General features: G+C 43.7%; 1 pseudogene; it reads right to left on the minus strand.

Annotated features, from left to right (window-relative positions):
- The window catches only part of LOC149328126 (uncharacterized), a 33,218-nt pseudogene extending 16,695 nt beyond the window's left edge, over nt 1-16,523 (minus strand).
- Nucleotides 16,524-19,048: the final 2,525 nt, after the last annotated feature.

Here is a 19,048-nt window from a genome sequence, read left to right on the forward strand (position 1 = left end):
GAGGCCTTGGACGCCTGCGCAAGTCCTAACATCAATGCATAGAACTCACAGGGGTGACAGTTTGGTCAACAGTTCACATATTCTGGAAAACAACTTTCCAGAATATCAAAGGCAAATATCATCATAATTCACCAGAGCTCTATGAACTGAAGCTTCTGTATTCTTCACACTGCTCTTTGAAAGACAACCTTCAGGAACAGATTAATGAAGAAAAAGTGAAGATTCTAACCTGATGAGTTTTGTCCAGAAAATCCACCGTATTTGCGTCCACCGGTGGTCAAGCCTGCAAGTGAAAGACAGGTTACATCCATAAGACACAGGATTACATGTGCAACAACTCACATGGTGTTATGTGGATGAGACGGTGAAAATAGCATACCATCTCATAAAAGTGTTGTGCTAGGTCAGGTAAATTGAGTAGGACAGGCTTAAAAACAATCAAGTTCCAAAGCAAACATTCAAAACTTTCAATTCTGCCTCCAGACGAGAACTATACTTATGCTCATGAAAGAATCAGTTACCTAAAAATATCGGAAAGCGGTTGCAAGCAAACCAACAGCCACTTTATAGACCTGTTCGCTAGTACAGTAACTGGCTTCATGGGAAGGACTTTACAAGTCTGCCTACGTAGGCTTAAAAACTAACGAGTGTGAGTTATGGTTAGAGACAAAACACATTGGGACATTATTCCTCCTGTTTTTTTTTTGAAGACCTCTTAAACCCTTTGTACAGCACGTAGGAAAAAAATTTTCAGAGCTTGACAACTGGTAAAAAATTGTCAGGAGACTTGCTTGGAGCCAAGATTACAGCCGCCCACAAGTGAGGCCAACATGCCGAACACGGTATTTCCCCTGCAGAAGCTCCAAGAGTGGCATTAAACAAACCAGTAGAAGCACATCTGAAACAGCACACTACTGTGTGTCAAGTGCAGTTTGAGCGTAACATATTTACTTGTGTAAGGCCCACGCCTCGAATGTGGGATGAAAAATTGTGATGAGAATGAAAGCTGATGACGACAATAGGTGAGATGGTGAAAGGGCAGCTTTGGCTAAAGAAGGCCATGGCTCAAGGCACTTTTTTCGACACAGGTTAGGGTTAAAGGCCCATTTCCAAGCACTGCACCCAGCACAAGCTAGGGGGAAAACTTGCTTATTGCATCACTGGTGGGTATCCAGTGCTAGTACTGAGAATACAACCCTGCACATCCCACATGCGTGGTGCATCCTCCAATGACTATGCCACTGATGCGGGGAGAGTGAACGCAGCAAGACAAAGAATAAAAGTACAACTTGTCATCACTTATCAGAATCGCAGCAACACTAAATCAGTTTTACAGGCATTTTGTGAGGCATGAAGACCTGCCACGTGTCAGGAACTCACTCCGGCAAAATCAGAAAAGAAAGACAGAAACAGTGTGGTTCTTAGACGAGTAAGTCTGCTACAGCTTGCATTGCCTTGGGAAATACGGCAAAGAGCACTGCATCTATAGGTCAGCACCGCACAAGGTAAACAGGGTCAACAGAGCACAGAGCTATACAGAAACACTGGGGAGGCAAATTTTTTCAAATGGCTTCACATCATAACAAAAGAATTTCCTCCTCAAAGATAATTCAAGGTACATACAATAATCACGAACTGAAGTCCACACCTGATGAATTACAAATGCGCACAACAGCACTAAGCATGTGAAAACTAAAAAAAACATTGTCACCCCGTACAGCCAAATGTCGCCTGCTCTTAAAAGAGCCTCAAAACAGAACGGAAGACGTCAGAATGCAGGCTAAATGCACACAGCAACAAACATAGCTTGGACAGAGTAAGGAATGCTTCGCACATGACAAAGTGAGGACAGTCACCTGTGACCAACCACAAGGAATCATAGCGTACTCTTCAGCAAAGCCATAAAAATGCCCATAAACCAGTGAACGGCAGCAGATACGATACCATCTATAATTCACCACACAATACTGACAGCAGGGTTCCTGCAGAGCCCCAATGTTCATAAGCCCCACCTAGCGGACAGAGCAAAGTGAAACCCGGTGGAGTCACACCGAAGGACGACAGCAAGCATTTTGAAAATATGTGTGGCTGTACAGAACAAGAATCAATATAAAAATTGATGTGTCAATCACACATTCATCCAAACGGAAATTATTTCAATGCATGCAATATTCACACGATCTTTCTGCTTTAAGTGAAAAACACGAAAGAATTTGGTATAAATGAAATAACCAATTTGCACACTTATCACAGCAACCACAATGTCCAGCACAATTACATTGTTTTCGTTCGTGTGATCTCGCACACCGTCTTGCGCAATGACCATCTCTTCAGTTCCAGAGATCCTGCTTTGATCTCTGAATAATAGAATGGAGTCAGATTAACCCCACTTTGCACCAAAAGTAAAGGCGTCATTTTCTGCCGTTTGCATGTTTAACCGAGCATAATGTCTTGGAACCATTGCCGCTCTTTTATTAAAGATGAGCACCAGCTGCTTATTTTTTTTCGACTCTCCACATCACAAAGTTAATTGACAAACTGACATGCAACACCCTACAGACACCGGCACAGGCCATCTTCCAAAAATATGCGAAATCACCTGAATATAATAACTGCCCTGAAACATACCCCAGTTTCACTCACTGTGTTGTGGAATGCAGGACGACCACTCAGTATCCTCCCATCTCCTATCCACCCCTTTTTATGTGGAGTGCCTGGCTTGGCTAAGATAGCTGGAAGACCAATGTCCTTTGCACGACAGGCATAATCCTCTCTTGGTGCTTGGTTCTGAGTGACCAAATATCATGATTCTAATACTTCTACTACTGAGTGTACACCGCAAGAGTACATAGGTAATAGGCTACGTTCAACTTCAGGTGTTCTCTTCATACCACGACAGAAATGGGAATCTCACCGAGAGCTTAATTTAAACTGGTCAACCATTCCACAGCAGTGATTTCTGCACAACCACTATCGAGTCAAAACGAACAAAAAGAACCTTGTGCCTCGTCAACAACAGGAACAACTGTTAGCGACAACTATGCTGCCACCCGTTATTCCCTCCTTCCTTCTCCTTTAAGTGAGCCTGTTGTGATTTCAGGGGAAAGAACCATATTGCTTACGAAACAAGTTCACTAAACAAAATTTTTGTTTTCACGGTAATGCCCACTTTAATCATTATTAAGATCCCTGTAATTGAAGCAATTACATCAAAACTATTTCCAATCCACTTTGTGATAGACACAATGCACTGAGATCACTGCACATGGAATTTTCCAGGTTATAAGCATGAAGTAATGGAGTCATGAAAGGGTGGCAGGCGTGGAACCTTGTACGCATTGGCTTTTCTGTCATGGCCTGCAAAATAACAGAGAGCAAAGGAGTGTCACTTTGGAATGAACACAAACGCCACAGGCATCGGAACATGTGCGCTTTTGTGTAGACGGCAATGCACAAAAAGCGCATTTAACAACACTTTCTGTAGCCTTTCTTCTCTAGACACAAAATGTGAAAGGATATGGATAGGAAACAGAAGAGCAATTTGCAATGTGCTGTTAACTGCGAGTAAAAAAATTTGAAACTGATGTTTTCCACCAGCTGAAATGCAATATCAGTTACGGTATCTTTAACAATGCTTGTCACTTCGGCCCAGCTGGTCAGGCTAGTTCTCTTGGCAGATCCAGGTGGATTCTCATGAACCTAACTTTGCAGATGCAAATAAGTGAAAGTAAGGTTCTGCCCGTATTCGCAGCAGTACATTGCTTTCGAAGGTTCATCCTCAGGCACATTTTACCCTGGCCTCGTAATACTGGTCCTCATGTCTGAAAATCGAAACAGAGCACAGTAGACTAAGCAGGAGTCTCCAAAGCCACAACAGCATTGTTTATACGCTTTGCATATAGAGCACATATTATGCAGCAGGCACCTGCCTATCTTAAATGCATCTGCTTGTGTCTGTGGCATGATGCACGTGCAGTACAGTAGAGCTCACTTATAACTGCCACAGACACAACAAACAATTGCTTGACATGAACAAGTGCGGTGCCACCATCAAAGTATGCCTTGGGCAATGGCAATATGTTTCAGATACAACTACGGCCGCATCAGTCGGTTATAGCAAACAAGGAGGTACCGTTAATACCCCCAAATATGAAGGGTTTGCGCTTCCAGTATGCGCGGAGATCGAAGAGCATCTTAGCCCTCGCGAGACCGCCCCGGAAAGAGCATGTCGACCTTACAGAGAAGTAAAAAGGCAGCTTTGAAACTGTAAGTGGATGGCCTACAAGGGCCTGTGCGCTCACCAAATCGGCAGCATCCAAAGTCGAAAAAGAAGAGAGAGAAAGGGAAATTGTTGAAAGCGAACAGTCTCCCCATGGCTACAGCCTCCATGAGGGAACCCAGATAACCACATACAGCCTTTTGACGCATCAAATACAGCACTTGCTGGACATTGTGTATGTCCGATAGATCTCCAAATATGTCTGCATAACATTGAGGGATATCCACAGGATTATCAGAAATGCATCCGTACCTCTAAAATAGTATGTTGTACAGATGTTACGGCTGGACATTTGTCGCATATAATGGATGTGCACATAGGGCAGTTAGACATCTATAGTGCCTCCTATGCATTGCAACAGATGCCTTATTGGCAGTATATAGATCTTTCCAAAAAGGGCTCCCTGTGCGCTGCCATATTGTTCCCTGGACTGCAGTGGGCACCTCGCGCTAGCATGGTAGAAGCGGCGAAACACCTCTCTGGATATCTGGAAACCGGTTCCCCCGTCGCTTCCACCCTGCTAGCGCGAGGTGCCCACTGCAGTCCAGGGAACAATATGGCAGCGCACAGGGAACCCTTTTTGGAAAGGTGTATAGCACCTGGTATCTGCCTGAAGCCTGTGTATAAACTGTATTTAGGCTAGCTAATACAGATAGCATGTAGGTTGACTGACAATCGCTGTAGTAAATGTAAACTATAAGATTTGAATGATGTGCAATAATTAGGATCTCAATCCTCTAGTCTAGCTAAGGTCAAGAAAAAACTTACAAAAGATAGTCATTGTACATCAAGCTTTCCAGAATCTTCGCAGCTGCGTTAAATTGGCATCAATATCTTCATTGTTTACAAAAATGTCTTACAACAACATATAACACATTTTAACAGTAAGCAGCAAAACACTCGAAGAAAACCCAAATGGAAAGGGATTGTCTTTAGTGTTTATAAAATGAGCATACGAAATACAGCTACTACACTACAGAAGAACTAAACACCAAAATGGTTTGGTTTTGGTTTTGGGGGGTTTAACGTCCCAAAGCGACTAAGGCTATGAGAGACGCCGTAGTGAAGGGCTCCGGAAATTTCGACCACCTGGGGTTCTTTAACGTGCACTGACATCGCACAGTACACGGGCCTCTAGAATTTCTCCTCCAAAGAAATTCTAGCCTCCGCGGCCGGGATCGAACCCGCGTCTTTTGGGCCAGCAGCCGAGCACCATAGCCACTGAGCCACCGCGGCGGCACCAAAATGGTCACTTAAGTCAGTCAGGTCAATAACTGTGCCTAATGTGCTTGGTAGGTGAGTATACAGAGCACAGGTCTCAGCAAAACACTACTAAAACATGCTAACAGTGGCTACTCTTGCTGTCACAATTAAGACACATAGCACTGTAATAAAAAGGCATACTCAAAAAGAATACAAAACGCAAGCAGAGTGCTACTTGAGTTCACTGTGAAATATGCATACAGCCACTGCAAAAGACTGAACAGAACGATGAGTACTTAGATCGGCTGCCGATTAAAAACAAGTCATAATAATAAAACAAAAAATGAAACTAAAATGAATATGCACACAGTAGCTTGTAGACCAAAAAAACAAATTGCTGTCCCAAAAATACAGCATGAATGTGCAAACAGAAGCTTGGTTAGTAGATACTTCTTTCAAAATGAATAGAAAAGGAAGTAATGTATATGACAACATCGATGTTAAATGATAAGAGCCGAAACGAAAAGAAACACAAAAATTCAAATAAATGCGGACAGGCTAGCTTTCCTCCTAGCCAAATGAATAGAAAACAAATATGTGAAAAGTAACAAATTCACTGTTTACTGTAAGTAAAAAACAATCACTTCAGACAAATGCCAAAAGAAATGCAAAGAAACATAATAGCTGTTACTGTTATTTGCAGACTAGGCGCAGCACTGTACAGAAAGGACTAAAACTACTTAACTGAGTGGAACAGTGACAACTTAAGGCAGATAGAAATTGCAGTAAAAAGCACATTTTCAAAAAAAGAAAAGATGACATGAAATGCTATTCACGTTAGCTGTGAGGTGTACATAACAGAACCACTGTACACTCGCCGTCAAAAGTAAATGGAAGGCGACTTTGTCAAAAAAATTTAATTTCTTTAAATCTAAAGCATAATGGTGCATGCTTGTTTGGGCACAGTGGAATTCGCACAATCACAATTGGGCTGCGCATATGTATTCAAGGATGCATGAACTGGGGGCCAATGATTAAATTTTTTCCTGAATATTGCCTTCCGTTTACTTTTGACGGCACCTATACATATAAAAGTCCAAATGAATGAGGACCATATGGCATATTGCTTTGCTCTCTACCATAAGAAATAAATGCTGCGTTGAACAAAAGAAAGCTGAAATGAATATGCAAGCAGGAGCTTGTAAAGACTATCAACTGGAGTTGTCATAAAAAACTCTAGCATAACACTTCATAAGCAACTTTAGCTGTGTTGGTGGATATTCAATTACCAGCTTATTCAATAACATTTTGTTCTCAGTCCCTGCCAGCCCATTCACTGTGATTTGAATTGGGATGCTAGATTTTTTTGTGACAAGTCCTGTTTCTAGTCTGCCTACAAGCTTTTGCTTGCATACTGTTTCCAGTTTGTTTTTTCACGCATTTATAATTTCTAAAAATATGCAGTCCCGTAAAGACCCCTTGGCAGCTCTTGCTTCAGCAGGTCCTCACAGTACAGCTACACATGGGCCACTCCAACGGGCAACAAAAGCGACGAGGCCTTGCAGCTCTTGTTCTGGCTTCAAGTTAATGGGTTCACTGTTCAGCTGTGCATAGGGCACTCCGCTGGGCAGCAAAAGCGACAAAGAAACTTCAGCGCTGTGCCCAAAATAAATAAAATACCTCAAAACTTCTAGCATGCTGAAAATTTAGTTTCCTGAAACTAGCTGTGTGCATCCTATACTGATTACAAATGAACAGGGTCCATGGGCATGCTTGGACTATCTACAATACAGCATCAACGCTAAGTTTTACGCTTTTAGAAATGAACAATGGAGCCTGTTTCCTCTTGTGATCTTTCTGTCCTGCTTCCTTTTACAGTTTCCGAATCCCACATTAATAGTAAAAAATGAGAACGCATCACCACTGGTTTCCAATTTTTCAGAATGTCCATTCACCAGACATCACAAACACAAAGCAATCTTTGCATCTATGTGGCACTACAGTAGAAAGAAGGTGGGGAAGATTAGATTCTCGACAGCATAAAACGAACAAGCCAATTCAAAAGGAGCCTTAATCGGCTCTAGCAGACACAAACAGCTATCCTCTCCTCCAGCTTGCCCCTTGTTCATTTTATGCCTTAACTCTGGACTTCACTATAAAATAAAACAGGCAAAATATCTCGCACCAGTTTACAAGCCAGCTATTTTGTAATGGCAGTTTGGCTGAAGTGAATAAACAAATTTTCCACATTGTAATCTGTCACGTAGGCACTCCAACTCATAAAACACTGCAGTAGACTACACAAAAGTTGGGCTTCAAAATCAACTCAGTCATGACATCAAACCTTTTTTTTGTTTTAAATTTGCCCGCTTAAATGCAAGTCTATTTCAGTTGGGACAGACACTGCAATCATCTAACAAGCTGAATGGCTTGCCTTCTGGACTGTCGCAACACATGTAGGCAATCATATGCTTGCACCTAAACACAATCTTCCTGCAGCTTAAATTTTCAGGTACCAGAGTACGAGGTATGTGAAAAATTAGGGTGATGGCTAAGCTTCATCTTAACAGTAGAGAAAATAGCGTCCACACTAGTAGACACTAAGAGCGCCATCACAAGTGCTCCCCCAGTGACCAGTAGTACTAACTGTTTATACCTCATGTGATATGTCATCGCTCCGCAGTACCCCCAGCTGCAAGCACACCTGATGGAAACTTCACACATCATAACAGCCTACTCTCTCCCTGATGGCCATCTGTGAAAGATTGACACTTTCTGAATTTATCAATTTTCAATGTTGAATTACACCATTGATTAAAATTATCGATGAACAATCTCTATAATCAAATGACGCATCCGCTAGCTGGTCGCTCCTGTAACGCGCTCAACCGATAGCACTTCATTGCGTTTGTGTTGCATGCCCACCTGCCACACAAAGGGCCTGGGTTTGAGCTGCAATACACGAATTTAACGAATTACCTCTACTTTACGAAATACCCCCAAGAGCAACCTCCTGGCTAATTGTACCTACATTTGGACCCTCCCCTAACTTCATTTGAAATTTGAGATTTTTTCCAGAGTCATGGAGGGGTTTGCCGGGTTTTCAGCCGAACGAGCTCGTTAACTATAGTGTAAAAAGGCGGATTCTCTACATGTTGAGGCAAAAGTTTTGTAGTCTTAGGTAAGAGACCCCAAGTTCTGACAATAAAATTTGGTGATCACAGTTGCACTAGTACAAAATTCATGGGACACTATCGAGAACTTCCAAGTGGAATCTTCACTGCTATAAAATCAGCACAATAGCAACAGATTGGCGTATGCCCTATGCATGCGAACTGCATGCTCTGCTCATTTTCAGTTTTTGTTAGAACAGCTGAATGCTCCCTTGCCTAGGCACTAAAATGTTTCCAAAGTTCTATCAGAAAATATCACGCGGCGTGTGAAATAGTTGAACCACTTCAGCCCATGCAAAAATATAGAACAAATTTTGCAACAAATTGATAATACACAGTGCAAATTTTGAAGCATAGGAAAACTGAGTGAAATACCTTTCCAAATGCATCTCGATGCCTCGCAGGAGCATGGCTAAGCCAATCTCTCAGGGCAGTCTCAACCACGAATTCACTGCAGTTGTGCACAGCAGTCATGGCAGCTGCCAAAGACCACATGAAAATTAATGAGCATACCAAGAATGTCTGATTCATGTCTGTACATTCAAAAACAGCAACACAGCGATGCTGAGCATTCAATTACAAATTACAAAAACGAAAACCAAAACGAAACTTTCTAGCGTCAGCCAGAGGCCTACATAGAAAGAGTGGCTGCTTTCGCAGCCCACATCGCAGCCCACATTTCCTGCATTTACGGAGTAACATAAGAAGGCAAGGCAGTATAACATATGTTAAACAGGGCAAAATAAAGGCACACATAACGGGGAAGAAATAAACTGCAATGAATCGACTGATTACAGATATGTACCCTGTTGCAGTTAGAAGTTGCTTGTCCCTTGCAACGGGTCGACGCAACCTGTGCGACTTTCCACGGCTGTGGAAAGAATAATCAAATGAGATTTCCAGGATAAAAGAAAAGACAGCGTTAGACATCTTATTTCAACGATTACAAAAAGGTGGTTAGTTCCGCATCTGCACTCGACGTTTGGGGGGCACAATTGAAGTCTCCACCAAACATCCGTCTCTGCAGAAAATGATCTTATAAATTTATTTGATGACTAAGTTGTACCTTGCAGCAGTTAGACGGCACTTCGTTCTCGCAACACACCGATCAAAAATATATGTGGCAAATCACACTTCAATTGAGGTAAAAGAGAATACAGCATCAAACGGCGGGTTACTTAATCCTCTGCGTGAATTACGAACCGGTGGATATTTCAGCCGCTAATATTTCCCGCCTTTTCGAGTAATCACGACAAAAGCAAGGAAGGTAATGTGGCAGGCTTCGCGTACGCGATACAGGTTACAATTAAAGGCATTCACTCAAAACAGCACCTTCTCTGGAGAAAATATCCTGATATAGAACTCGTTGCTCGATGGCTGAGTACCAATTGCTGCAATTGACCATACGACAGAGCAATTAAGCAGCTATCGATTCATTAATTTTGCAATACGACGCAAACCGTGGCACTTCGATATGGCTCTGGGTATAACAAAGAGCAGTAAAACTTATTGCATCAAACGGGGGTGACAGAAACTTCCCGCCTTTTCGTCACACGAAGCCAACCTGCACAAAAACAATTACCGGGAACTCACATGTGCCTTGGAGCAGCTAAACGGCAGTTCGCGTAGCCACGTCCCGTACGACGCACCTCAGGGTGCTCCGGCTGCCAGAGCTGCCACACACACAACCGCCACTACCAGCACAGATTCGCAACAAAGAACGACGGCGTAACGCCAGTGCTACCGCATATCCTCGTCGCTAGCCCTAAATGGACCCGCCGTTACTATGGTTACGAGCTAAAGCCAATAAGCCCCTCTGGCCCCTCGTTACGAGTGTGTTAACTTGACCTACACAAAAACAATTACGCACGACCCCAGATGTAGTTGTACATACACTACTTACCCATAGAGAAAGATATTGGTAAAGAGCGGACACTGACTGCATTTGACTGCAGCGCCCCAAGCGGGCGGTGCTACTCAATGCAAAGCAGGAAGCAGTAGGAGTTGTGAAACGACAACCGTATGCTCATTTCTTCAACCTGCAGAGCAACGAGGGCCACTACAGAAAGCGCTTATGTGTAAAAACATAATGGAACACATGGAATGCACTCGATAAATTAGGCGGCACCTAGAGCAATCCTGCAGAGGCTTGCACATTGCTTGTGCACTTAAATCCAGTCCCCCCCACCCTTCAAGTCCTGTGGGCTGACCTTCCATCTCGTGTACCTCTCTGAAAGATTATGTTGAGGCACGTTGGCTCCAAGTTCACGGTATGCTTCAACGCAACATTAACCTTTAAAGTTATCAAGTTGTACACCAGAAACTGACGATTGAAAGCGAACTTTGTCTAAATTTCTGTTCAGAAATCTCACATGCCAGCATAAACGAATTCTACAATACATTTTTACAAACTTCTGCCGGCACTCAAGAGAACATAAATCAAAATCCCCAATGCATTGGAGATGTCGCAGCAAAACATAACAAACCCTTTCTAGATGTGCAGTATCCTCAACCAAAGCAAGAAAGTGGGTCTCAAGTGCTTGCACAAATGTGCATGCTTTTTGCGATGGTACAGCTAAATTTCCAAACACTTTGCCTGGTAAATGATATGCTTTCAGCATCGTAAAATATTGATGAGAACCCCTCAATGTATTGTCTTCATCTTTCAACAACTGAGGGCAAATGGAATTCATTGCATATTTACCAGCAAAATATTTTACCCAGAAGCCTGCCACGTAATAGACAACAGAATCATCAATAACATGAGAGTGCTTATCCGCGGCTAGCTCTGAAACATCTTGCAAGGACGGAAAGTCGTCAGCAGGAGCCTGCCCAACATTATCAACTAGAGATGCCCTGCTAACAGAGAATGGTGAACATTCCAGTAGAAATTCACATCTATCCTGCTCAACATTACCTTGTTTAGAAAGTTTACACAGTTTCTGAATGCAAATATGCTTTAAACCAGAGATAAACTGGAAAACATTCGGATTCATGTTGCAGCCTTGCTTCTGCCTAATGTGCCCAAACATATTCTCCAGCGAATCCTGCTGCAGCCGACGGGTAAGGATACAAAAAATTATGATTTTCAGAAAGTTCACTCCAAAGAAGCAAAGCAGCCTGAATAGTTATCTGCCAGCCTATGATTGTTTGTGGCTGACGCTTGACAGCAAACTTCCACGTTTTAATCCAGTGAAGATGATCTTGAAGGAAGTGAACAAGTTCTTCATCACCCCTTTTAATCGCATAGCGATATCTTTGCGCTATTTTTTTAGGAGTTGAGCTGTTCAGTGCATCAAACAGTTTATCCATTCATTTGTAAAACTGCACTTTAGCCATTGCTGCTGCGGGCAGCTCCTCTGCATATATTGAAGCCATAATGGCCACACTCTCTGAAGCACTCAGTACTTGTGCTGCTCTGCTTACTTTCATATTAGAAAACGGTTTTTGAAAAATGTGCCGCTCGGTCAGCTTTGGGGCTAAATGCAAGCGCCACTCGTGGGACGAATTGTACAGGCGCTCAATGTAAGCCCAGTCGGCAATCTCTTCCCCAATTAGCAACTTGTGAGCTTGCACATTATTACGAGTAGTTTTAATGAGATGGGGAAGTCAAAAGTAAAATATATCCGCTCACCCCTTCTTTCAAAGAAAGGCCTGTCAACAGACACACCCAGCTGATAACACAAGCTGATGTTTGACGCCCCTTGGTCGCACACAAGTGCTTTCACTGTCAGTTTGGCTATTTAAGTTTATCAATAAGGGACATGAGCAATTTACGCATAATAGGTGCTGGTGTTGACAATTGTAAATGCTATTGGCTGAACCCACCTCTTAGAGATTCCACCCACCAGAACAACCAAAGCCTTGTCTGCAGTGGTCGATGTCCGCACATTACCATCATCCACAAAGCCATGAATAACATCCTGACTGGAATCGTAGCACAAGTTTTTTTTCTGTACTATTTCATCGAAGATCAAAGTGCATGCTTGATCTCTTTTATCCCAAGTCTGACTTGTCGCTGAAAGCGACTCAATGACCCTAGGAATCACACCTGGTTTCATGTTGACGTTAACCAACCATCGTCTCAGCGAATGCTGCGTTGGCAAGGTGAAAATGGGTGCTAAAACTCTATACGCCCGTGGTCCACGAAAGTTTAGGTGCAACGCAAAATTCTTTAGCCACAAAGGAAATCGTTTGCCTTTGCCCCTTGGCTATGAACGCACGTGTGTAGTTAGAAGTTTGAACGCTTCTTCAGTAACAAATGGCCGGATGACATCTAGTGCCCTCGAAATAGTTGGCGGCAAGCTGTGTTGTTGTCTGCGCAACCTTGCGATGGTCTTGCGGCAGCTCTTCACCTTCGCCTGCAGCCTCCTTATAGTTGCTGTGGCCCTGGACTTGGAATACTGCAGACAATTTGTGTATGCTGAGCCCATTGCAGGATCGCTGCCAAGAACTGCAATAGAAGAAAAAGAGGTAGCAATAAAGTCAATCTTGGCACAATGCCTTTTAATGGTTCCGTCACAGTAAACATTGCTTGCAGTAAGTGCAACGTATTGCATTCGGTTATTTTTCTATGAGCATAATACACTCTGCGCGATTCATTCATACAACCCATCTACACGACTGTCCCGAATATAACTTGTCCCAGAGTACGATTCCTGCATGTGAAGAAAAACGCTTCTAGTGTTACATTATGCATTTAATGCTATGGTTGACACCCCTAGTTTCCTGTGAATGCACAAAAAAACGTCCACTTAAGCATTTGCCGCACATTTCTGTAAAGAGCGGCCTTTTCTTTTTGGATGATGCTGTTACCGACATCTGTAGGAACACGTCAGACAAATGACTTTTACCTTATCTGGATGAATACAATGAGGGGAGCTTGAGGGTTGAGGAGATATTTAAATTAATTGAACATAAAAAGGCATTGCTTCAGACGCCTGTACCAAAACAGTCAGGGCAAACCTCCGACACATTAATGCATGGAGCTCCCCACACAGCACCAGCAGCAGTCACTACTGTTTCCAGCCACCCAGTGCTTTGCTGTTCTTTGCTGCGTTCAATTCTGCCAGCGTCTTCTCTTTCTGACCAACAGGTACTATGGGTGTAAACTTTTTGTATGTACACAGCCACCATCCTTGCACTTGCGCACCAAGTCGCAAGCTCACTGAAAACATGGCCTCTCTTACCAGCTTATGAGCCTAATGGCAAAGGCTTGTTTGCCTACCGCGGATAGGTGGGGAAAAAATGAAACTAATAGTTCTCATTATTACATGAGGGGCATTGAAGCGCATTTTGACGTTTTCTGCAGAATACTGCCGCTTGTTTGTTCTTAAGGCATGAAAGTTGAGATTTTCTACAGTGGAAAGTTGTGTTTCTGAGGTTTAAAGGGAACACAAGAGCCAATCACAACGTCATGGAATACATAAATTTGCATTGGCGCATGCAATTCAGGTAGTAACAGTGGTGCTGAGGCAAGCACACATTCCTCTCTGTTCTTGTTTGCAATGCCTCTGTAAGGCATTTCCTGTCATTTCTTCTCAATTGCAGTTAGTGTCCTCCATATTGCAGTTTCACTGAGTGATAGCTGTACTCAGCGTGCCAACCAGCTTGCGGGTCACGGGACCTTGTCCGGCGCATGCCAATTACCTACAGCCTAGGCAAGGTCCAACTCTACTTAGTGACAGGTCAACCATATTAGTACAGAATATTGATGACTTGTCGAAACTACGAAATAGTCGTCTAGCCTAATTTCAACATGGGACACACGATGGCGAAAACCAAACTTTAGCCAGGCCACCTGAAATATAAACTTTATACATAACAAATACACTATAAAAATTTATTCGAACTGCATATACGAAACATTAAGGAGCTTGTGCAAGTACAGAAGTGAGGAACTATGTTTATGTTTACAACAGTTCACAAATCTATCGAGTGAGCTGTACGAGCACTTCGACCATAACATGGAAACTTTACCATCAGCGGAAAAACGATTTACAGACGTTCCGTATGATGCAACAAGACATGCTAAACATTTATGTTCAAAAGACACCAAAATCAACGCTTCCCTAACTAATCTTAAACTGTCTGTTCACACAATGGGCAAAAATGATACAGTGTACACTATCCGAAGAATATGCTGCATATGCTTCTGGACACTACTACTGAAAATGCTACTAAGCAGCTTTAAACGAAAAACCACTAACCAACGCAGCTGCTTTCTTGAGGGCTTCCACCGCTTTCAGCCAAGTCAGGAAAGCGGCTGCTGCTTGGGGAAAGAGAACACCCATGATCTGCCACGTCTGTTGTGGTATGGCCATGGTCCACGAGCAGATGCGGCGCTGCAGGCAATGGCAGAAAACATGAGCAAATGTCTCAAAGCGAATCAGGCTGCGAGAGACATGCTGGTGAATGACTCCGGAAATTTGGACCACCCGTGTGCATTCATGCGTGCTGACATCACACAGTACACAGGGCCTCAAGCATTTTGCCTGCATCGAAATCTGAATGGGATCGAACCCACTCCTTTCAGATCACCAGCCAGGCACCACCAGCCCTAAGCCACCACGGCAACTAATCAATGTTCAGAATGAGTACGGCAGTCATATGAGCGCACATCTGTGAATGCAGTGCCTCTTGCTTGAAAAACAGTGTGGAAAGGCTCAGCAGAAGAGTGAAATTATTGACCATGAAGCAAAATAAAAACTCTCAAGCCAACTGAAGTGAACTCCAGCATAAGGAAAGATACGAACTAGGCACGTATACATTATCTTCTGTATAGCACGTAAGCTTAATTCTTGGTTACCTGCTACAATACTTACTTCATAAATATATATGCTGTGACCAGCTTGCCTTGCAAACCTGGACACACAGAAGGCACAGCCAATTTAGTGAGTCGCGTGTGCCCAGGATCCATAAAGTCCTTTGCTGTGAAGTGGTCAGTGCACATCCGGTACCTGGTGTACACTGAACTGGGCGGTTTTTCCAAAAGGTCACTTCTTCCACTGTATGACACCCATGCTGTCGACCTGCGTACGTGTTTAAGGCACTCCATTACTTCATTGCTGAAACTGCTCTGCTTTTTATGGGGTTTAACGTTCCAAAACAACTGAGGCTATGAGGGACGCCGCAGCGGAGGTCTCCGGGTAATTTAAACCACCTTGGGTTCTATAACTTCACTGACATCGCACAGTACACGGGCCTGTAGCATTTCGTCTCCATTAAAATGTGACCGCCATGACCGGGATTGAACCCACGTGTTTCGGGTCAGTAGCCGAGCACCATAACCACTGAGCCACCGCGGTGGCGTCATTGTTGAATGTATAAGCATCAAGTGCTTCACTAGCATCCAAACAAGTCGCCGCAAGTGTTCTTCATAACAGACCATGAGACATTTGGGGAAATGGTACATTGCCCGATTCTAGAAAAGCGCGTCACGGTCATTTATTTTATGCTTATAAACACATTCACAGATACATCGCTGTGAAAGTAGACGATTGTCTGTATATTAAACTATGACAAATGGCACGCTGAAAACCCAAAGCACGAGAGACCTGCTGTCCCGTGGGATGCGGAAGAAGATGGTTCCTGGCCTCCTGCTCAAGGTGCTCCTGTTGCGGCACCACGGCACACAGCTGGTGTTGGCGACGGGTGGCATCACCTGAAAAATTCGCAAGTATCGCCATTCACTGTCTCCTTATATCCCAGGTGAAAATTTCTTGTTGGGAATCTGCTGGTTTGTGTTCGTTTTAGTTGGTCCCAATAGTAACCTTGCTGGTTTTGTGCTGATCCTGTTGGTCCCAACAGCAACGCTTGCTGGTTTCAGTTGGTCCCGACTGGGAATCTGCTGGTTTTGTGCTGGTCATGTTGGTCCCAACAGCAACACTTTCTGGTTTCAGTTGGTCCCAACTGGGAATCTGCTGGCTTTGTGCTGGGCTAGTTGGTCCCTACAGCAACACTTGCTGGTTTCAGTTGGTCCCAAATGGCAATCTGCTGGTTTGGTGCTCGGCCAGTTGGTACCAACACTTGTTGGTTTCTTTCTGGACCAACTGGGAATTCGATAGTTTCAGCTGGTCGCATAAGCCTTACTGCATTTAGACTAACTCACCCCAGCAACATTTTGTAATGAGCCAAATGATACAAGCTTTAATATAACTGGCATGAAGCTAGCTAACCCTGTGGAACATGTGCCCAGTTACACTTAAAATTTTTGCTATTGGCTTGCATGCATTCCCAAGCAACCACAGATATCCGTCAGACGTACGAGCTAGATCCGAACGTCCTTTGCTGAGATCGGACGTCCATCGGACCTACGAACACAATCCCATTTCGGATATCCGTATTCGTACATCCGCCGGACGTACGGACAGTATCCGCTTTTGTATATCCGCATTAGAGACAAGGTGTACGTCCGAGGGATGTACGGTGGAGTATATTCTCAGGATATGAGTATAGAGTTTTTTTCTAATTTTTAACACAGCAAATTCGCGCCGTTCGAGTATGTATACTGTACAGTTCGCTTTTTTAACCTACAAAATTTTATTCGCGAAGGAAATTTTGTCAGTTTTATTGGCTAGTGTGCGTGAAATTGCGTTAATATCTGCATATCTGTTTTGGAGAAATTATTTCCATGAGCTGCAGGGTTTGACTTGAGGACTTTTGTAAATTAGCGCAATTGCTTAGTCATATACTTGCAGTGCAAGGGCCACTGCTGATCTACATTTATTTAATGGTAGGAACCAGTGCTGCACAATTTTACAGTAAATCAATTACTAATTTACATCTAGAAAAGATAAAAATCAGTAGCGACATCGTGTCCGCCGTGGTCAAACGCGATTGAACACTTGTAAATTCGAAACTCCCGCCGAACTCCGCTATCATCATCATCATCATCATCATCATCATAAATGCAACTTGTAGTCAGCCCAATTCAATCCATCAGCCAGAGAGTGCAGCGGCGTAATCGAAATAGGTCGCGAAGCCGGAGCTCGAATGCGGTCCAGAACCAAGTTCTAGCGACATAAAATTAGGCGTGGAACTAAAGCGCCAAAATGAAATGAGTGGACAAACACGACTAGAAGAGGAAAATAATTAGGACATATTTTGTGTTTCAAAAGCATTCAAAAACAATTGCAGTGATTCCTTTTTAAAATGTTTTAGTTGTGTGCATTTTGTTAGAAAGTATAGCGCTTCTTTTGTAAAAATTTTATGTAGCGTTCGCTCTGAGCAGCGGCAATGGCAGAGGGACGATGCCAAGGTTGACGGTGCTCTGATGTCATACTCTTGTCATATCTTTTGACCATTCTGCTTGCTTTTGTTTGAAACTCGATTCTGCTAGCCCTACTTTTTCCTCCCTGCTTGTTGTTCGAGTTCTTGGTGTGCATCGTTCGTGTACAGTTTCCGCTTTTCCCTTTTGCCAGCGCTTCTGTTTAGTTTCGTTCCGTTGAGTGCGGTTCTGTCGCTTTTGCCCCAAAAGGGCATCGGCTGTGGCCATGTCGCCCCCGTACGCAAAAAAGAGGTGTGCGGTTACACGATGTGCGAGCGATAACCTGTCTGGCGGCGTCACATTTCATCGCTTCAGCGCGACACCTGCGACATTCAGCGCGACGCCTGAGGTGAGGACGAAGGAAAAAGGCACAACGAGAACTGACTGCCTAAAAATAGCTTTGGTGGTCGGCACTCGTCGTGTCTTCTTTCTTCGTTCTCGTGTCGGGTGTCGCGCTGAAGCTTCGCGGCGTTCAGCAGTTTATTTTTCCCGCCAAGCAGCACGTGACGCTGACGTCACGAATATGACGTCACTAAAACACGTGACTGACGTCGCGTTGTTGTTTTAATCATGACGTCACTTTTCAGTTGTCCACGCATTTCGAAGACGGCGCTGGCTGCGCACCACAAGCCGCCATGTTTTGAACGTATGGGCTTCTATGCAGCCTACGCTACCATAGCACATCTACCTTGGCGTGTTGGCGGCGTTGTCAGTTGGCTGCGAAGCGTGGTGCCCCTTTTGAGCTCTGTTACTAGAATGTGTGGCCTTTTTTTAGTCTCCGGACGAAAGTGGTGTGTAACTTGAACAATTCGAAGGATGCAGCAAGCGCCTGAAGCCCTCCTGGAACGCTGGAATATCGTACTACACCGACTTCGAATGAAAGAAGGCCTAGTGTGATTGCCTACGGCATGGTCTACGGAGGTAAGTACAGTACACTGCTTGGGAATTACTTTTATGACAATGGTTAGTTAGTTATATGGGGTTTTATGGCGCATAAGCAACTATGGCTATCATGCGCCAAACACAAGGTTAGATGATGTTATGTCAAGTGTACAGAGGTTACATTATAATAGATTTAAAACATTGGCTTTCCTTAGAAACTTACAAACAAGTGAAAACTCGACA

This window comes from Amblyomma mixtum, chromosome 9, assembly GCF_055824585.1.
Source record: "Amblyomma mixtum isolate Tamu chromosome 9, ASM5582458v1, whole genome shotgun sequence".
Lineage (NCBI taxonomy): Eukaryota > Metazoa > Arthropoda > Arachnida > Ixodida > Ixodidae > Amblyomma > Amblyomma mixtum.